This window comes from Gigantopelta aegis, chromosome 3 (assembly GCF_016097555.1).
Source record: "Gigantopelta aegis isolate Gae_Host chromosome 3, Gae_host_genome, whole genome shotgun sequence".
Taxonomy (NCBI): domain Eukaryota; kingdom Metazoa; phylum Mollusca; class Gastropoda; order Neomphalida; family Peltospiridae; genus Gigantopelta; species Gigantopelta aegis.
The window spans coordinates 31,111,004-31,133,841 of NC_054701.1; the positions used below are offsets into that span (position 1 = coordinate 31,111,004).

Consider the following 22,838-nt stretch of genomic DNA (forward strand, 5'->3'; position numbering starts at 1 on the left):
TTCTGCGAAAAGTTACACTGACACGATCGGTTTACCCGAAATAAAAGGAAATGAATGCTTGTATAGCGACATCTCAGCACATTGTAATCTACGTTTTGTAAAATATATATATTAATGCTAGTGTTAGACCACCAACTGTTACTACGCAGTTGGCCAACTCGCCGATCTTGCGACTTCTACGACTGTCCACTTGATTCTCGTCGTATACAACTTCTATGACCCGTTAGTGTTAATCTGATCGCACCCATCACAGGAGGGAGTTGGTGAAATTACAACCCAACTGTCGACTTGACCAACAACGTTGACAGTTAATAGTATGAGCCTAGCATAATGTATTGATACCCCCCGCACCCACCCCTCGTCATGTTGGACCCGAAAATAGCCTGTCTGGATAACGTAATGGTGAATGCATCCATCGGTTTTTGAGGCTGGAAGGTTCTGGTTTACTATACCACTGTCAGCTCAACTCCAAAGAGAAAGTTCCGCTAGTAGGCTTAGTAGGTTGGTAAAAACACATAACACCGAGTAGTGTTCCAAGATTATTCCATATATGTAATATGTTCATTAAAAATCGCCGTATGTGCTAATATATTTGAAAACCTTTATTTATGGAATAGTGCTCCAATATTATTTCATATACATGTATATCAAAAACCGTGATACGTGCTACATTTTTTGAAAGCCATATATTGATACGTTTGTATTGAAGCCATATTGTATGTTAATCTGTTTGCGCATACAAATTACAGAATAAAAGATCTCTCGCTGCTAATATGTAAGCGTATAGACAGCTCCAATTTACCCATGCTGTCGTAATATTGACTGTGGCTCATAACTCATTGATTTGTAACTCAGAAGATCAAATACTGTTATTTGTGAAGCGAATCAAGACTTCAGCACTTCAATTTAATAAAGTTCATTTTCTATAACGTCTAGCATCTCGCCAGATGATCAAATTTCAATTTTTTTGGAAATGGTTTCGACTCGACGCAAACTAGTTTCGGTTAGCCGACAAGGACCAGTTATTGGTTACTCCCCGTCGCTGATTTCTCAATCCGATTTAATCTCCTTGACGTGAATGTTTCTTCGTCCGAAGAAATATTACTTTCTATCATTTTCAATTGGGTTTCTATTATATTTAATGGGTAACACGCAATAAAGTTATGGTCATATGAAAATACAATGAATGATTATTGACCTGTCTGGACCTCCAGTTTTAGAGTTTCAGTAAATGAGGGAATGGCAACTAGTGAACGTTTTATATTCCTCGCTGTGTTGATAATTCAAACTCTTGAACGAGCCCTGGCTTAAGTCACGATGCTGTCAGTCAAGAGTCACGGTGTTTGCCGTCAATACCAACATCACTACCATCGCCGCCACCACCACCACCATCATCATCATCATCACCAAAACCATCATTATCATCATCACCACCACAACTATCATCATCACCACCACCACCACCATCATCATCATCACGACGACCACCACCATCATCATTATCAACACAACCACCACAATCATCATCATCATCACACCACCACCACCACAACCACCATCATCATCATCATAATCATCACGACCACCACCATCATCATCATTATCACATCACCACCACTACCACCATCACCATCATCATCATCATCACCACCACCACTACCACCATCACCATCATCATCATCATCACGACCACCACCATCATCATCACGACGACGACCACCACCACTACCATCATCATCATCACCACCATCATCATCATCATCATCATTTACCACCACAACCATCATCATCATCAACACCATCACCACCATTATCATCATCATCACAACCACCACCACCACCACCATCATCATCATCATCATCATCATCATCATTGTTATTATCATGGCCATAATCATTACCATCATCATGACACGCACCATGATTATTACCATCACCGCCATCAACATCATCATGATATTTATCACTCGATTATATATGTACACACAATTATTATAACTTTATTAATATTGTACATTTTAAAACAATAATTCAAGGCACCGTGACATTGCCAATTATCAGGGGTTAGAAAGGTTAAAACAAATAATCATCAACGCCATCGTCAACATCATCATTATTATCATCATCATCGTCGTCGTCATTATCTCCATACTAATGTACATATCAATATAATATGTTACCAGTTTGAGATTTTTAACAACTAAGCAGATATAAAGAATGCTACATAAGTGGCACGACTCTTACATATCCTCAAAAATCAGCTTTGAAAGAAATTTGAAAGTCCCCACCCCAAGTGAAACCTATTTACAGCTTGCGCTCTCAGTTAATGTGACAGACCATATTTTTTAACACTACGACGTATTTTTCACTATTAAAGCCGGTTTTTTTATCATTTAAATAAGACGTTCTTACATTTTATTATTTAGAATATTAATTTTCGTACATCTGAAGTGGTTCTGGTCATGCACGTTTTCGTAATACCCCCAAATGCATTTTTCATAATTCTAAAAACGCACGTTCGTCTGAGAAGTAATGGTTTCCGAGGCAAGCTCTAGTTATTTTAGACGGCATTTCCCCGTTTAAACATCACAGACTTTAGTTTCTCTCTGTTATAACTTTATCCCAATGTGTTGCAGGTTTGTAGATTAACTAAATTTAGTGTCCACGTTCACGGGTTGAAACTAGGGTATGCGCCTTTACTGTATACGTCACAGAGCAATTGGTTTTAGATGTGCTTATTTCATTGGATGGTATGGCTTTGGCGTATGGGTGGAGCAACCAATTAAATGTCCTCAAATCGATCTCCTATTAGTAAGATAGAACTAATCATAGAACTGAGGATATCTGGTATTAATGATACCAACGCAATGGGCCGTAAGTACAAAGACTGTTTGTGACTTACACGCATGTAACTACATATATTTACAATGCTTAAACACATGTTTAAAGGTTTTAAAGTTTGTTTTTGTTTAACCACACCACTAGAGCACATCGATTTATTAATCATCGGCTATTGGATGTCAAACATTTGGTAATTTTCACATATAGTCATAGAGAGGAAACCATCTACCTTTTTGTTCCATTAATAGCAAGGGGTCGTTTATATGCACCATCCCACAGACAGGATAGCACATAGCCGTTGGTATGCCAGTCGTGGTGCACTGGCTGGGATGAGAAATAGCCCAATGGGTCCACCGACGGACATGCGTTTAAGAAAAACATGCGTTTAAAAATTTAAAAAAAAAAAAGCTTCGTAAATGTATACACGTCTATCTCCATAACCGGAAGTTTCACTGCACTCTTCTAGAAATTAGAGCTCTTGTTCTCTCTCTAGGGACGGGACGTAGTCCAGTGGTACAGCGCTCGGTCGATGCGCGGTCGATCTGGGATCGATCCCCGTCGGTATTTCTCGTTGTCCAATATTAAATTCTGCATATTCCAAGATATTATTTATAGCAATGGTTTGATTTATTGTAAAATATTTGAGAAAAAAAACTACGAAGAATGGTGGGGTTTTTTTTAAAGTTTCTCTTTGTTACCATTTCTGTTACGTTAACTGACAAACAAAATTACAGCCACTTTTAAAAATGTTCGCTATTTTCATATTTAGCTGTGCTTCTAAAATGGCCATCACATATTTTCATACAGATCAAATATCAGGCCAACTGAAAATCATAGTGGCTTTTAGTTCCTCGATTTGGTAGACAATTCGAATTATTCTGTCTCATGTGCTAGCACGTGATCACGGCATGTTTGAAATCGAACAGTTACCTGCGATATCTAATTACAACACATGATCACGTTCACTCACGGACCAGCTGTTTCCAGTACCTGTGTTAGACAAATAATACAGTTTGTTCTTCATTATTATCAGAGTTTTTTTGTTTTGTTTTTGTATTGCCATTTAATTCAAGGCGCGGTCACACGGTGTGTCTTCTAGAAACGATTGGTAATTTGGAGTTTAGTCCTGAAATAACTTTAGGAAACATGACAGGTTTTAACGATAATAACTTGCATTGCTAAACAGTAGCTAATCTTTTTTTCGAGATGTGTAAAGAGGTTGGGGAGGGGGGAGTTGGAAGTAAGGTGAGTATGTGTGTGTGTGTGGGTGGGTGGGTGGGGGTGGGGGGTATTGTTATAGTATTTGCATACACTACCACCATCGATTTATCGATAAAATAAACAGCTGTAAAACTGAAAATTTAAAATTTAGTCATATGACAAATTAAATTACCATCTCTCTCTCTCTCTCTCTCTCTCTCTCTCTCTCTCTCTCTCTCTCTCTCTCTCTCTCTCTCTCTCTCTCTCTCTCTCTCTCTCTCTCTCTGCGTCTCTCTCTCTGCTGATGGATATATACTTTTAAAATTCATAATTATTAATGTGATTAAGAAGTCTGGTCTTATTGAAGTTAACAAACATTCATTAAAGCGTTGATTTATACAAGGCTTCCAATGATATGCAGTTTATATAATTGGGTTTTGTTTTAATGTATACGTCTAAAATGGCATTCAATTTGATTAATAATTACGATATACAAATCACTGGAACACATTGTGTTGTGGTAACGCACCTTTATCATCGTAAATTATTTAGTTGGCGTTCTTATGGCAACGAAATGTAAGTACTGTATATTATTAGTGAGCATACAAAAAGAGAACAAATTAATAACAGATGTTCGTGAAAACGTGATTATATCCCATCTAGGTAGCACTAAACCAATTAATTTCCGGCTGGGTCAAAGTTCGAGGTGCACTGAATTTTTGATAGAGAAGTTAACACCACAAGTCTTGTGATTGGTTATAAATGTTTCATTAGGGCTAAAATGTATACAATTTTAATTCACCTAGTACCACTGTGTCAAATAGACTTGTGCTTGGAACATGTATGGGGTACATGTAAACAAAATACTAAAATTTTGTGCGAAACTAGGGGTGTTGTAAAAAACATCTGGTTATACCGAAAATGAGCCATGAAAGGTACCATTTTCTGCAGTTAATACTTTGAGGTAGAGGTTGTTGTACTGATATTTATGGGTCATAGTTTGGTTGATACTGTATATTGCATATAGTGTTTTTAAACACAAACGTTAACCTGGTCGCCTATGGGATTTTAATTGGTATAGTACAACCTCTAGCGGATCCATTTGTGATGAGAGTTTTTAAGAATCTTCGTGTCCTAACTAATACTGGGTCAAGATTCACTTATTCAGACATAGCCAGAATCATATTCTCAAAACAGCAAGCTTTGTGATAAATTTGCTTTTAGGTTAAATTCAAGTTTACCTTAATATGAATAAAATATAAAATAAAATGTAAACCAGAACCTTTTATCTTTTAAAAAGGTGCAATAAAACATCTCACCTTGATAAAAAGCAAACATAATAAACCCAAACAACAACCACAACATTCTTTAAAAACAACCCTCCCCATCCACCCCACCTCCCCCCAAAAAGCCCACAAAAATCCTTAACAAACAACAACAACGACAACAAAAAACATAAAAAAACGAAATACCATTTTAAAACTATACAACTTTTATGAATCGTCACATTGGCAGTCTGCAATAAGACTTTGAATTCATTGACCACGATCGATCCCCATCGATGGACCTATTGTGCTATTTCTCGTATATCAAAGGTCGTGGTATGTGCTATCCTGTCTCTGGGATAGTGCATATATACGATCACTTGCTACTAGTGAAAAAATGTGTCAGGTTTCCTCTTTAAAACTACACTATATGTCAAAATTACCAAATGTTTGACATCCAGTAGCCGATGGTTAATACATCAATGTGCTCTAGTGGTGTCGTTAAACAAAACAAACTTTTAACTTTTTTTAATTCATTGATGTAATGATTAAGCTTTATAATACACAGCTCGTACATTTACTAGTATATTGATATGTTTATCATGAAAGACTATGTTACATATGTTACAATTTGAGACGATCTAAGGGGAACAATACTTTGTTAATTTAACAGCGACAGTTTAATATGTCATCGTTCCATTTTATATTTTTGAGAAAAAAAAGCTCAAATTTTGAAAGTTTATTATATTCCTCGCCCGGTGTATATACAATATACAATTTCTTTCCTGAAATGCACTAACTTATCTAAGCTGTCTGACTAAGACAGAGGCTAATGGTTAGTGGTTAATAGGAAGGAAATGTTTTTTTTAACGATGCACTCAACACATTATATTTACGGTTATATGGCGTCAGACATATGGTTAAGGACCACACAAATATTGAGAGAGGAAACCCGCTGTCGCCACTTCATGAGCTACTCTTTTCGATTAACAGCAAGGGATCTTTTATATGCACCATCCCACAGACAGGATAGTACACACCACGGCCTTTGTTACACCATTTGTGGAGCAATGGCTAGAACGAGAAATAGCCCAATAGGTCCACCGACGGGGATCGATCCTAGACCGACCGCGCAGCACGCAAACGCTTTACCACTGGGCTACGTTCCGCCCTACTAGTGGTTACAAACAGAATATATATATATATATATATATATATATATGTTTTCTTTTCACTAGAAACCTACAAAGGTACGAGTACACAAAGGTCGGTCAGATTGATTAACTGTTACTTGCTGGTTTCAATATCGGCCATTTAAACAGACCCAATCGATGTGCGAACGTAACAGATATAGGACTGAAGGCTTATCGTTTCCAATCGAGATGAAGTGTACACGGCTTCCGCTACCTATAGCAGCAAGCGACTGCGATGTGTTTCTTGAACGCATCATTCACATATTAGTTCCACCAGTAGTTCAAGTGTGAGGACGCAAGCACTTCGAGATGGGATACTTCCTGAACTGAAACTATAAAGAGGTATGATGAATGGTGGGTTTTTTTTTAATTTATCGGCCTCTGCCTCGGAACCACTCACTTGCTATGTCAGAGACTGGATCCGTGGTCGGCGTGCCTGAACCTTTAAGAATATGGGCACGTTAACAGAGTTCTCAATCCCAATTTATCGGCCTTTGTGGTGTCGTGGTTAAGCCATCAGACATAAGGCTGGTAGGTACAGGATTCGCAGCACGGAATCGGCTCCCACTCAGGGGCCTATTTCACTAAACATCATAATTTTACGTCTGTTACTAGCAGTTATACCGGTAGATTTACGTTTACGTGCAAACCAGGCTTACGATGTTTTATGAAATTGGGCCCAAAGCGAGTTTTAACGACTCAGTGGGTAGGTGTAAGTCCACTACACCCTCTGCTCTCTCACTAACCAGTAACCACTAACAACTAACCCACTGTCCTGGACAGACAACCCGGATAGTTGAGGTGTGTGTGCCCAGGACTGCGTGCTTGAACCTTAATTGGATCTAAGCACAAAAATAAGTTGAAATGAAATGAAAATGTTTCTTATTTTAATGATATTAGCTTTTTCGCAAAACACAACTCTACCTGCCTAACATTCTGTCTGTCTGTCTGTCTGTTTCTCTCTCTGTCTCTCTCTGTCTCTCTCTCTCTCTCTCTCTCTCTCTCTCTCTCTCTCTCTCTCTCTCTCTCTCTCTCAGTATATCCCTGTCTGTCTCTCTTAGTCCCTATCTGTCTGTCTTTCTCTCTGTCTCTCTCTGTCTCTCTCCCTCCCTTCCTCCCTTCCTCTCTCTGTCTCTCTCTCTCTCTCTCTCTCTCTGTCTCTCTCTCTCTCCCTCCCTCCCTACCTCTCTCTCTCTCTCTCTCCCCCCCCTCCCCCTCCCCCCCCCCCCTCTCTCTCTCTCTCTCTCTCTCTCTCTCTCTCTCTCTCTCTCTCTCTCTCTCTCAGTATATCCCTGTCTGTCTATCTTAGTCCCTATCTGTCTGTCTCTCTCTGTCTCTCTCCCTCCCTCCCTCCCTTCCTCTCTCCGTCTCTCTCTCTGTCTTTGTCTCTCTCTCTCCCTCCCTCCCTCCCTCTCTCTCTCTCTCTCTCTCTCTCTCTCTCTCTCTCTCTCTCTCTCTCTCTCTCTCTCTCTCTCTCTCTCTCTCTCTCTCTCTCTGAAAAAAGCAGACACTCTTCAATAAGTAGGATATCGTAAAAGTTCCACCCTAGCAGTGTGTGAACCTTCTGCACTGATTAAAGCGGCGCTAAACATGAGGTTATCATAGCATCTCAGCCGCCAAGGTTTCGGTAATGATGACGAGTTCTGATGGATTAACCTTCCATCTGGAGAAACCGCACTTCTTATGAAAACAAAACGTGTAAAAAGGCGGGATCCCAACCGTCTTCAAACGGTCTTGATGCATGAAACAGCGCTCTAAATCAAGTATCGATTTTGGACACTTTTTTAACTTTTTATATTTATGCGGGATGAAGAAAATTAATCAGAAACGAAAGTATATTTTCTTGATGTTATTGAACTTCATGTTGATGTTCCGAATCTTCCTGGATATGTATTCTTATTGTCTATTGTAATAACAAGGAAGACCACGTAAAGACAACACATACGTTGATATAGCCCACAACCCTCTTCGTTTTTTGCTTTGATGGACAAATTTGATTTGAAATACAAAACACAAATGCGCTCTTCGCTTTCTTCATCGTTGAAAAAACAGGTCGTGAGAGTCGGAGGCATTGCGTGCTATGGCACTCTGTGGTCTACATTTTGCCTGGACTACAGCGTGTCGCAATGCAAACAGCTAGAACTATATTCCTGACGATCACTCTTAATATAAACACATGCTGACCGAGATTAGCTGACATCAAAGAGTCATCTTTCAATTAGTTTAATTAGTCGAAAGCGCGTACGAAAGTGCCCGTTAAAGATGTGCAAAAGTAAGCGGACTTTATTAAATTGCAATGAGAACGATACAGTTGTCATGAAAGGTGACTAATTTACGAGTATTTACGAGTTATGGTGTTCTAGAAATGACGCAGTCGAGGAGTGTGAGGGGAGGGGGAGGGGGAGGGGCGGACATGTGTGGAGGCGGGAGGCTAGCGGTTCCCAGTGATTAATTGGTTAATACTGGCGGGTTTATTTAAAAATAAATAGATGTAAATGAATGCACCGGCCTCAGTGCTGTAGTGGTTAAATCATTGGGCTTAAGGCTAGTAGGTACTGGGTTCGCACTCTAGTACCGGCTCCCACACAGAGTGAGTTTAACGACCCATTACGCCAACTTCTCTCTCACTAACCATGTAACAAATTTGTTATTCATCGTTACCAGGGCTTGAAGCATAGTTGGCCCAAGCAAAATTCCCAAAGACAGATGCTAAATGTATTCACGCAGGGTCCATTTTTGTCTTCGAATTTATAAAATTGGGGATGGCGGAAAGGAGAACATTTGTTTTGTTTTGCCCAAAATAAATATTCTGACATCTTGACCTCCATAGATCGGGTCCCAGTGTCCCTCACGTTCGGTCAGTTGTGTCTTAAATCCTTCTACGATATACGATTGACGGTTGTTATCGCTGTATTGACCAGTCATAACTACTGTTTACTTTAGTCAAGTACCATTCCATGAGCTACAACTGAGCTGGATGAACGTGGCGCTTGGTTTAGTACTTGACTTCCAAAAGTCGCGACACAGCTACACAAAGTAATCATACAAATATGCAAGCCAATTAAATCACTGACGCAAATGTTTGTGGATTAAGTAAAAATAAACGCGTAGGTTTATACTAAATCGTTGTTCCCTAAATAGAATACATTATACACTAACAATGCCATGATCAGATCAGATGGAATCAGTGACGGATGGAAGCAATATTTGTTTAAAGTCACCCTGGTGTCTCGTATAATCAGCGGTTATTGGGGGATGGCTAATGGGGTAATTGTGACACACATCGAACTCAGTGGTGTAGCCTAGTGGTTATTAAGCCGTCAGGTTTAAAGCTGGTAGGTACTGGGTTTGTATTCTGGTATCGGCTTCCACCTAGCGGGAGTTGTAACTGTTCAATGGTGAAGTGTAAAACCACTAGTCCGATCTGTCTGACTAACAACTAACCGTTAACCACTAATAACTAACCATTAACCACTACCAACTAATCATTAACCACCAACAGCTAGCTACTAATTTAGTGTCTTAGACAGCCCAGATAGCTGAGGCGTGTGTCCAGGGTAGCGTGCTTGAACCTTAATTGAATATAAGCACGAAAATAAGTATAAACAAATAAACAAACCATTTATTGTGTTTTTATTTACAAATACGTGTGCTTTTTTTTTTTTTTTTTACAAGAAATTTCGACAAAACAATATTGCTTATTCTTTGACATATTTACGAATGAATTTACAATGTTCACCTACGTGTAAATAATATGTACGTACAGCCTTATGATATTTATTGTAGTAGTAATCTCCAAAACACAAAAGTGATGTCATCCACTGGAAGGCAACAGGTGTGTGCATATGACCGAGGCGGGGAGATCAGCTGTTGAAAAGTGTTAAAATAATATCATCTGTTATTGCCAATCCTAAAACTGTTTTGTTTGCTTTACCTTTAGTTTACTATAAACCTATAGACTCAGCACAAATCGCTTTTCTTTCATCTATGTTTTTTGCCTTTTTTTAATCATACATGTTTTGTGTTGTTGTTTTTCTCTGTTGTCGTTGTTCTTAAAACATCACATTCGGGCTATTATAAGCTGGGTTACAAGCAAACAAAGACTTTTAATGGATAGTGACATGGAGGACATTTCGAAAGTTGCAAGCGTCATATGTCATATATGATAAACTAGTTACAAATTTATCGAAGCCATATAAAGATTTGCATCGTTAACTCACTGGCATGAAAATTGTAATGCGACATAAATAAAGATTTTCTTAAGAATCCTTTGCAAAAAATATAAATTACATAGCGAATCTTCATTGTGTGTCCATTAAAACAGCAACATGTTCTTTGTCAGTATGGTGATGCTATTCAAATTCAAACTGTGACGTCACGTGTTAACCTATCTGTCAGTTTTATTGGATTTTTTTTTTTTTTGGTCATTATGCACATTTGACATTAACGTGCATTCAGATTTGTCACTGTAACAAAGTACAAATCGAGTGATATTTGAACCTGTTGTATGGATCTGTTTGTTATGAAACAGTCCATGGCATTACCCTCAAGAGGAGTCCATACATTGACCACACATTTATATACTAGTATATATTGCTTTAAACCACCACCCCGTGCCTCCAACTGTAACCCACACACCACACACACAACTACTACCAGCATTAAGGTCAGTGGTTTAAATAGTAAGCAAGTGTCAGCTTTGATGCCAGTGGTTTAACTAGTAAGCAACTGTCAGCTTTGATGCCAGTGGTTTAACTAGTAAGCAATTAAAAACATTAATGCCAGTGGTTTAACTAGTAAGGAGCTGTCATCTTTGATGCCAGTGGTTTAACTAGTAAGCAACTGTCATCTTTGATGCCAGTGATTTAACTAGTAAGCAACTGTCATCTTTGATGCCAGTGGTTTAACTAATAAGAAACTGTCATCTTTGATGCCAGTGGTTTAACTAGTAAGCAACTGTCATCTTTGATGCCAGTGGTTTAACTAATAAGAAACTGTCATCTTTGATGCCAGTGGTTTAACTAGTAAGCAAATGTCATCTTTGATGCCAGTGGTTTAACTAGTAAGCAACTATCAGCTTTGAGGCCAGTGGTTTAACTAGTAAGCAAATGTCATCTTTGATGCCAGTGGTTTAACTAGTAAGCAACTATCAGCTTTGAGGCCAGTGGTTTAACTAGTAAGCAAATGTCATCTTTGATGCCAGTGGTTTAACTAGTAAGCAACTATCAGCTTTGAGGCCAGTGGTTTAACTAGTAAGCAATTGTCATCTTTGAGGCCAGTGGTTTAACTAGTAAGCAAATGTCATCTTTGAGGCCAGTGGTTTAACTAGTAAGCAACTGTCATCTTTGAGGCCAGTGATTTAACTACTAAGCAATTAAAAGCATTAATGCCAGTGGTTTAACTAGTAAGCAACTGTCAGCTTTGATGCCAGTGATTTAACTAGTAAGCAACTGTCATCTTTGAGGCCAGTGATTTAACTACTAAGCAATTAAAAGCATTAATGCCAGTGGTTTAACTAGTAAGCAACTATCAGCTTTGATGCCAGTGATTTAACTAGTAAGCAACTGTCATCTTTGAGGCCAGTGATTTAACTACTAAGCAATTAAAAGCATTAATGCCAGTGGTTTAACTAGTAAGCAACTGTCAGCTTTGATGCCAGTGATTTAACTAGTAAGCAACTGTCATCTTTGAGGCTAGTGGTTTAACTAGTAAGCAACTGTCATCTTTGAGGCTAGTGGTTTAACTACTAAGCAATTAAAAGCATTAATGCCAGTGGTTTAACTAACACGCATCTAACAGCCTTGAGTCCAGTGGTTTAACTAATAAGCATCTAACAGCCTTGAGTCCAGTGGTTTAATTAATAAGCATCTAACAGCCTTGAGTCCAGTGGTTTAACTAATAAGCCACTAACAGCCTTGAATCCAGTGGTTTAACTAATACGCATCTAACAGCCTTGAGTCCAGTGGTTTAACTAATAAGCCACTAACAGCTTTGAGTCCAGTGGTTTAACTAATAAGCATCTAACAGCCTTGAGTCCAGTGGTTTAACTAATAAGCCATTAACAGCTTTGAGTCCAGTGGTTTAACTAATAAGCCACTAACAGCTTTGAGTCCAGTGGTTTAACTAATAAGCATCTAAGAGCCTTGAGTCCAGTGGTTTAACTAATACGCATCTAACAGCCTTGAGTCCAGTGGTTTAACTAATAAGCCACTAACAGCTTTGAGTCCAGTGGTTTAAATAATAAGCCACTAACAGCTTTGAGTCCAGTGGTTTAACTAATAAGCATCTAACAGCCTTGAGTCCAGTGGTTTAACTAATAAGCAACTAACAGCATTAAAGCCAGTGGTTTAACTAATAAGCAACTAACAGCATTAAAGCCAGTGGTGTAACTAATAAGCAACTAACAGCATTAAAGCCAGTGGTTTAGCCAGTAACTAACCGTTAGCCTTAAAGCCAGTAGCTTAACCACTAAACCGTCGAGGCTGAAGCTTGGCTTTTTGCTTTTCCATTACGTCTAAGTGTAGTGCCACCGTGAAACGCAATCACCGCACGTTGGAGTCTCTGTAACGCCAAACTTCAGCATGAGAGATACTCAACGCTTTCTAAGTCAATAACGACAACCAGTCCAAGTACGATTCCCTATCAACCCTCGCCTTCTGTATCGACAGAATCCAATGCGATTAGCATCTAGAAAGCGGAGCAGAAGTCATTGGTTCGACTACGTCTGCTACATTTCGCGCGAGTTACTTTTCAATATCCGCCAAAACTGGAACCAGTGGGAATTAGTGCCTCGTGACAAATACATCAAAGGCCGTGGTATGTGCTACCATGTTATGGCATATAACAGATTGCTTTCTCATAATGGCTTATTTTTTCTCTACTCGTTTTAAATCACATTGCTTGGATAATCGGTAATAATATTCCGTCAGAAAACCGTTATTTTGACTTAATAAAAACTGCTTGTCAAAAACTGAAGTGGACGCAAATTTCAAAACCTTAAATTAATTTCCAATCGATGCTGACCGAATTTATTTAATATCTCATTGACGGCATTTGAGTCGACGACAATGCTACCGAATCTGAAACTAGCCCAGTTCCGATTCGCAGTCACTCAATTCCGTGTTGTTCCGAATTCTCGACAAGTGGTTACTAAACTACATATATTGAGCCATGACATTTTTGATGTTGGGCGAATTACTCGAGCCGATCCATCCATCGGTTTGATTATGGTCGTATGAATAGGAGAACACACCGTCATCGATTGAAGCACGTTATCTCGAGGTGCAGTCTTCTTTCCCCATACGCTTTCATCAAACGCCGGACAATCTTCTGTTAAGTCCAAGTCTTACCGGTAATTGAGGATCAAGCCCTGAGCTATAACTTTTTCTTCAATTACCGAATGTGTCTAAAAACCCACGTAGCCGGTCCGCGTCACCATCGAGAGGTCTAAAAAGACAAGCGATATAATTGCCAGATTAAGTACCAGTCTAACATGATTTAAACGAGGGTGTTTTTTTTTTGTTTTTTTTTGGGGGGGGTGGGGGGGGGGGGGGGGTGGAGTTTGTGGGGGTTTTGTGTGTGTGTGTATATATATATATATATATATATATATATATATATATATATAATCGAGTCGATCTTACGTGACCTGATATAATTTCTTGTTATTTCATTACTGTTAAAAATTATGCATGTTTTTTTTTAAAGTTGCAATGATGATATCGATGGCTGAGAATTGGTTATGTCCAAAAGGTTAAAACTTAAAGTTTGTTCTGTTTAACGACACCACTAGAGTACATTGATTTATTAATCATCGGCTACTGGATGTCAAACATTTGATAATTTTGACATATAGTATTAGAGAGGAAACCCGTTACATTCTCCCATTAGTTGCAAGGTGTTTTTTTATATTCAATATTCCACAGGCAGGATAGCATATATCACGGCCTTTGATATACCAGTCGTGGTGCACTGGCTGGAAGGAGAAATGTCCAAATCTTGGTTTTCAGAAAATAAATTCTTTAACGTTTAATTTAAATTGTATTTACCGGAAAACAAAACAATGCTATTCGTTTTACATATTAAAAAGCGTTAGAAAGAAACAAATGCAAAATAATTGTCTACTCTTATTGTCGCAAAAAGTTGACATAATTCACAAAGAGCCAGTGCACCACGATTGGTACATCAAAGGCCGTGGTATGTGCTATCCTGTCTATGGGATGCTGATCGAAAAGAATAGCCCATGAAGTGCCGACAGCGGGTTTCCTCCCTCAATATCTGTGTGGTCCTTAACCATATGTCCGACGCCATATAACCATAAATAAAATGTGTTGAGTGCGTCGTTAAATAAACCATTTCCTTTCCTAATTCACAAAGCTCTATTAAGCTCTTTTAACCATCATCGCATTTTCCTTACAAATTTGTTTTGTATTGCACTGCGAGAGTTGAGTGAATTAGTCCACTGGTTGTCAGCCACCATCGATATTTTGATGATGAGCGCTCGCGAGTATTCATCAAACGGTAGACGCACAAAAACAATAACAAAACAAAACAAACAAAAAAACAGTCTAGCAATTGTGATCGCTCGCTAGACTGGTTTCGTTTTGTGAGTGGTTTTTTTTTTTTTTTAGATCACATTACCATTACCAATATTTATTTACATGCTTATATACCACTAGAGTTTCGAGCATGTCTTTCCCGGGCCCTATCTCTGGATAGCCAGTGATTTGGTCCGGGACAGAAATATAGGACAATTTTGAACTTTTAAATACCAAAAAGGAAAATCAGGGGACATTAATCATTTGTGCGCAGTCCCAATATTCAGAACTCTGCCTACTTTTATTAATAAATTTATAAATTTAGGCGCTTTTTTAGACTGGGCTATCTAAATGAGAACAATATAATATTTAACCTTAAGCCCTCAACTGGCTAGGGAAAAGGTGGTTGGTAGGAAAGGTTAGGGTTCCAGTCATAGGAATTGCTTCGTGGTTATTTAAGAGAGGGGCAGCACTCATATTGGTAACCTTGGTGTGGCCAGCCGGGGACAGATAAAGGGGGATGGCACCCCCCCCCCCCCCCGACATACCTAACTCACCATACGGCCGAAACCGCCTACGCCTAGGTGCCCTACCCCTAACTTTCTGTGGTATACCCTCCCCCCCCCCCACCCAAAACAACCCCGGTCGGTCAAACCGCAGTGCCCTCCACTCATGGTGCCCCTCATAACAGAACTGAGTCCAGCGCCGCTGCCACTAGTAGAGTGACAGTTTAGATCACAATCGCTTGCATTCCCGAACATATGGGGCGGGACGTACCTGAGTGGTACAGCGTTCGCCTGATGTGCCATCGATCTAGGATCGATACCCGTCGGTGGGCCCATTGGGCTATTTCTCATTCCAGCCAGTGCTCCACAACTGTCTTTGGGATAATGCATATAAAAGATCCCTTGCTGCTAATTAAAAAGAGTAGTCCATGGAGTAGCGACAGCGGGTTTTTTTCTCAATATCTGTGTGGTCCTTAACCATATGTCTGACGCCATATAACCGTAAATAAAATGTGTTGAGTGCGTCGTTAAATAAAATATTTCCTTCCTTCCTGAACATGCCACTGGACACGCACCGTGACCACTTGTGTCCAGTCTTCCCAGATAAACAGTTGCAAGACCCAACTTTATTTCGCTATTTGCACACTTATTTGTGATAAATAAATTTACATTAATCGTGTACTTGTTCACTTAAGCCTAATTCTGTCAAGCTTATTTTCAGTTATTGACTTGTCCGGCCCACATCATGCCCACGTGGGTAACACATTACAGCCCATGTGTTTACTGATATACATGGATCTCCGTGCCAGTTGTACCGGTGAGCGTGATATCAAATTGTTCTCGCTCTGTAATCTGATCACACGGTCTCGTGTGTTCAGTCTGGATAGATTATTTAGTAGACAACCCAGACTTGTCAAATATCTATAGTTAATAAAATTGCTTATTTTAACCACGATTTATAATCTGTTACGCTGATCCAATACACACTTCATTAGAGGACCAAGAATTGTCTTGAGGGAAAACCCGAATCTCGGTTGAACCATCTGTGAGAGACAATGATTATTGGAAGCAGTATGCACCAGAAGGTCTTTGGAGATAGACTAGTGTGTTGGCTGGGTTCGGTCTTTAAGTGCATCTCTGCTGCACAACCCTGAGTGAGTGCTCCGCAAGGCTCAATGGGTAGGTGTACACCACTTGCACCGACCAGTGGTCCATAACTGGTTCAACAAAGGCCATGGTTTGTGCTATCCTGCCTGTGGGAAGTGCAAATAAAAGATCCCTTGCTGCCTTTCGTAAAAGAGTCGCCTATGCGGTGACAGCGGGTTTCCTCTAAAAAAAACAGCGTCAGAATGACCATATGTTTGACGTCCAATAGCCGATGATAAGATAAAAAATCAATGTGCTCTAGTGGCGTCGTTAAATAAAACAAACTTTACTTTACTCTGCTGCACATTCATTTTTGTTTGTGATTTTGGTGGGGGTTGTCGTTGGGTTGGGTTGATGATGATGTTGTTGTTATTGTTGAAGACCGGCCTCGGTGGTGTCCTAGTAAAGCCATCGAACATAAGGCTGGTAGGTACAGGGTTCGCAGCCCGATACCGGCTCCCACCAAGAGCGAGTTTTAACGAATCGATGGGTAAGTGTAGGACCACTACTTCCTGTTCTCTCTCACTAACCACTAACAACTAACCCTCTATCTTAGACAGACAGCACAGATAGCTGAGGTGATGATGATGATAATGATGATAATGTTGTAGTTGATGATGATGGTGATGTTGATGATGACAATGGTGATGATGTTGATGATAATGTTGATTATAATGATGATGATGATGATAATGCTGCTGTTGATGATGATGATGATAGTGACCAATGTGAAATGTATGCTGGAGTGTCGTTAAACATTTACTCATTCATTTATTCAGAATCAATTTCCATCGGCGGAGCCATCGGACTATTTTATTTTATTCCAACCAATGATCCATGTACAACTAAGACTGGGATGAATGCTATTCTATATTGGGGAAAGAACACATACATACATTTTCTTCTAATCGGTACGAGTTCATGTAGATGTTGTTTTCTTTCATTTTCTAAAATAAGTGTCCCATTTGTTTTCAATTTTTACTTGGTTTTTATGCTTATAATATGCATGTACAATTAAGATTGAACCATACCGACCTGAGCACGCCCACCAGCTATCCGGGCTGCTTTAAAAAAAAAAAAAAAAAAAAAAAAAAAACATTAATCGGTAACTGTTTCACAGATAAACTACTGTTTAAACCATATTTCTATGTTAAACCAAGTACATTAAAGTATAATGAACTAATGAACACACACAGAATTAGATATTTAAAAAACACATGCAAACTAATAAAATAAATCATGAATAAATCTAAGAAGCCGTAAGTCCCTACAAACAGTACTAATACTACTATACACTCTAGTTAAAATTAGCTCCACTATTACATGTGGATCTAACACCAGCCAGTTGGAGCTCATGTCCACCAATCAAAACCTTACTTCCAGAATCCTGCCAGTGATTTAAAAATAATTTGAAAACATTCCGAATTAGCCTGAGGGTATACGATATGTTTCATGTGAATTACGAATGCCTTATTTAGACCAGTAGAACTAATTTAAATCGGATTGCTAACAACACTGCGTAGTCCCCAATGTCCAGGTAACATATCGTCTGTAAATAATAATTTAAATATTGACCAATCACACTTCGCCTTTTATAACGTTATTTGGGAGCATACAAATTCTAAAAATATCGGGCGAGTCTATTTTAGTAGCCGCAGTACAGCGAACCATACCAATACGTACGGGGTGGGTTATCAGTCTTCAATTTTACATTAAAATTTATTTATTTATTTATAAAAAAAACCCCCAACTAAATCAGTCTTCAGTTTTACATTACAAATTATTTATTTTATAAAATAAAACATGTTTTAAGGCATTCGTAATTCACACGAAACATGTCGTATACCCTCAGGATAATTCGGAATGTTTTCAAATTATTTTTAAATCACTGGCAGGATTCTGCAAGTAAGGTTTTGATTGGTGGACATGAGCTCCAACTGGCTGGTGTTAGATCCACATGTAATAGTGGAGCTAATTTTAATTAGATTGACTACTATACACACAGTCTGGGCACCCTGTTAAAATGACAAGCAGTACTAATACTACTATACACACAGTCTGGGCACCCTGTTAAAATGACATGCAGTACTAATACTACTATACACACAGTCTGGGCACCCTGTTAAAATGACAAACAGTACTAATACTACTATACACACAGTCTGGGCACCCTGTTAAAATGACAAACAGTACTAATACTACTATACACACAGTCTGGGCACCCTGTTAAAATGACAAACAGTACTAATACTACTATACACACAGTCTGGGCACCCTGTTAAAATGACATGCAGTACTAATACTACTATACACACAGTCTGGACACCCTGTTAAAATGACATGCAGTACTAATACTACTATACACACAGTCTGGGCACCCTGTTAAAATGACAAACAGTACTAATACTACTATACACACAGTCTGGGCACCCTGTTAAAATGACATGCAGTACTAATACTACTATACACACAGTCTGGACACCCTGTTAAAATGACATGCAGTACTAATACTACTATACACACAGTCTGGGCACCCTGTTAAAATGACAAGCAGTACTAATACTACTATACACACAGTCTGGGCACCCTGTTAAAATGACAAGCAGTACTAATACTACTATACACACAGTCTGGGCACCCTGTTAAAATGACAAGCAGTACTAATACTACTATACACACAGTCTGGGCACCCTGTTAAAATGACAAACAGTACTAATACTACTATACATACAGTCTGGGCACCCTGTTAAAATGACAAGCAGTACTAATACTACTATACACACAGTCTGGGCACCCTGTTAAAATGACAAACAGTACTAATACTACTATACACACAGTCTGGGCACCCTGTTAAAATGACATGCAGTACTAATACTACTATACACACAGTCTGGGCACCCTGTTAAAATGACATGCAGTACTAATACTACTATACACACAGTCTGGGCACCCTGTTAAAATGACATGCAGTACTAATACTACTATACACACAGTCTGGGCACCCTGTTAAAATGACATGCAGTACTAATACTACTATACACACAGTCTGGACACCCTGTTAAAATGACAAACAGTACTAATACTACTATACACACAGTCTGGGCACCCTGTTAAAATGACAAGCAGTACTAATACTACTATACACACAGTCTGGGCACCCTGTTAAAATGACATGCAGTACTAATACTACTATACACACAGTCTGGGCACCCTGTTAAAATGACAAGCAGTACTAATACTACTATACACACAGTCTGGGCACCCTGTTAAAATGACAAGCAGTACTAATACTACTATACACACAGTCTGGGCACCCTGTTAAAATGACAAACAGTACTAATACTACTATACACACAGTCTGGGCACCCTGTTAAAATGACAAGCAGTACTAATACTACTATACACACAGTCTGGGCACCCTGTTAAAATGACAAGCAGTACTAATACTACTATACACACAGTCTGGGCACCCTGTTAAAATGACAAGCAGTACTAATACTACTATACACACAGTCTGGGCACCCTGTTAAAATGACAAGCAGTACTATATCCAACTTGATGGCATGTTTTAAACGCAAACATATATTATGCATGCAGTGCAACTCTAATGTTTAAATCGTGCATAGCCAAATGTCATCAACTACAAAATTACAGGAAAATTGTTTTGAACACTGTATGTTTCTCACTCCCATTACCGTGTATAAATAAGATCTCGAAATGGTTTCATGGATGTTATGTTTCGTACACGCCCACCCCAAACTCTATATGTAGCAAACATACAACGTATTTTTTTGTACTACATCATAAGCTATGTTTATATACTATTGATGAAGTATCATATTTACTAATTTACGCAATTGTATCATGTCTGAACTACTACCAATATTATAATTATACTATTATCCTGTTCAATTATTTAGACCCAAAGTTTTTTTGCAAATGTTACGTTTATTTCCTATTCGATATTTGTTTTCTTTGCATTTACATGAAAACAAACCCAAACCCCGACAGGTTTTATATACAAATCATCATATAAAATGCACGAAGTTGACTTAATTCCACTTTTTAAAAATGTCTGTGTCTTTTGAATGCACGTTATTTCTCCTATAAATAACTAAGGTCATTTGCATATCAAAACATTGGGATCTGAGGCTACGTGATGGCCATTATAGTTTATTTCACTAAATCAAGGTTATTATTGTTTTGCAGTGTGTAACAGCATTGTCTAATCTTTCCGTTAAACATAGATGTAAACAAACAGAACATGTAACCCTTTCTTGTAGGTGCATATCAAAAGCATCATTCTATAGTGCGTTTCAAACTAATGTTCGGTTCTATCGTCCTATCCGCACAAATCGTAGTATGACCTATATTTAAGAAAATATCTGTAAACATGAAGCAGGCGCGGATTCAGGTGGGGAGTTCAAGTGACAAAACCTCAGTTTGAAAAAAAAAATATGTATCAAATATTATAGTTATATTGTGGAATACACAAGCGCGCGCGCTGAAGGGAGAGAGAGAGAGAGAGAGAGAGAGAGAGAGAGAGAGAGAGAGAGAGAGAGAGAGAGAGACTTCATTTATGTAACGACGCACTCAACATATTTTAATCTATGGTTATAGAGAGAGAGAGAGAGAAGAATATGGTATGCATGCGATTGCTGGAGGTGTGACCCTCTGCACAACCCCAACCCCACTTAAGGCTTCTTTTGTATATGGAGCGGGACGTAGCTCAGAGGTAAAGCGTTCGCTCATGGTAGGTCGACTGATCGATCCCACATGGTGGACCCATTGGGTTGTGTCTAGTTCCAGCCCGTGCACCACAACTGATGTATAAAGGCTGTGGCATGTGCTATCCTGTCTATGGGATGGTGCATATAAAACGTCCCTTATTGCTTATCAAAATTGCTTATCGGAAACAGTGGCCCATGTGGCGGTAGCGAGTTTCTTTCTCACTGTCATAATGCTCCTTAACCGTTTTGTCTGACGCCACATAAACGTATATCAAATGCGTTGAGTGTGTCGTTAAATAAACATTTCTCTCGTATGTATGTGTAGTCTATATGCATTTCTAGTCGATTAGTTTATAGGTTGTTAGGTTGTTTGATAGTGAATGATATGGAAATAAATTGTTTTTGGTGTTAAAGAGTTAATGCATACATTAAAGTAATACTCCTGATGGGTATGGAGAAATAACTTAATCAGGGGACTATCACAGGGGGTATTTTATTTCTTATAAAACTATTTTGTTTTCTAAAATCTTCTTCGATCTTTATTACATGTTTAACTGCGTCAGACAAGTGTGTAGGTGTGACAGAGTTCAATGCATGTGCAAGTTCTCTCCGCACCGTGGTAATTTTACCATCATTATGACGAGCTATGTGCCCTTTGACTTGACTCCAGATCAGTTCTATCGGATTGAGTTCAGAATGTCTTGGCGGCAGTCTTAGACACAAGTGCCCATGGCGTTCAGCAATATCATCAGTAACAAATTGCTTTGCACATTTGTTACTTTTCACAAGTTCATAAAGAACTGGCTTTGTCATGTTACTCTCAAAAGGTATATTTTTGTTTCGTAGCCACGACTGAATGTCTTCCTTTTTAGCGTTTAGTGCAGGACATCGTGTAATCTCAGTTAATTTGTTGTGGTAGCTTGCGTTATCCATGACGATAACAGAAGGTTCTGGTAGAGAAGGCGTAAGTTGTTCTTCAAACCATTTGATGAAATTTTATGATTCATCTCACCATGATAGTCTCCGTCTGTTTTTTTAGCCTCAAAGATCAATTCACAGCCATCTATCAATCCATATTTATCACAGCCAGCATGACAAATAATAAGTCTTTTTCCCTTCCCAGTCACCGAACAGAGTTTAGGAACTCGATCAGCAGCGTCTGATTTCGGCAGGTGATTGGCGGTACTTGTGCCCGGGTGGATATCTGTCCAGTGGTGGGATGTTGTGTGGTTGACATTCACCCAGGTTCATCTTGATACACTATTAAATACCCCTGTTCTCGTAAATGGATATTTTATGGAGATAGGACAGTCTCCTGTCTGATATATGGCGTCCTCAAAAATCACTTTTCCGGTTGTAGACATATGTTGGTATTTAAAATCGAGGTCATGGAGTGTTCTTCGTAAAGCTGATATGGATA

The 22,838-nt window shown here is 38.9% G+C and overlaps 1 protein-coding gene across 1 annotated transcript in view; it reads left to right on the top strand.

The window, feature by feature from the left end:
* The first annotated feature begins 6,668 nt into the window (after window positions 1-6,668).
* The window catches only part of LOC121367883 (cyclic nucleotide-gated channel rod photoreceptor subunit alpha-like), an 80,627-nt gene continuing 64,457 nt past the window's right edge, over window positions 6,669-22,838 (top strand). Inside the window, exon 1 of the mRNA XM_041492327.1 lies at window positions 6,669-6,841. The gene's annotated coding sequence lies outside the window, so the exon portion shown is untranslated. The remainder of the gene's footprint in view (window positions 6,842-22,838) is intronic.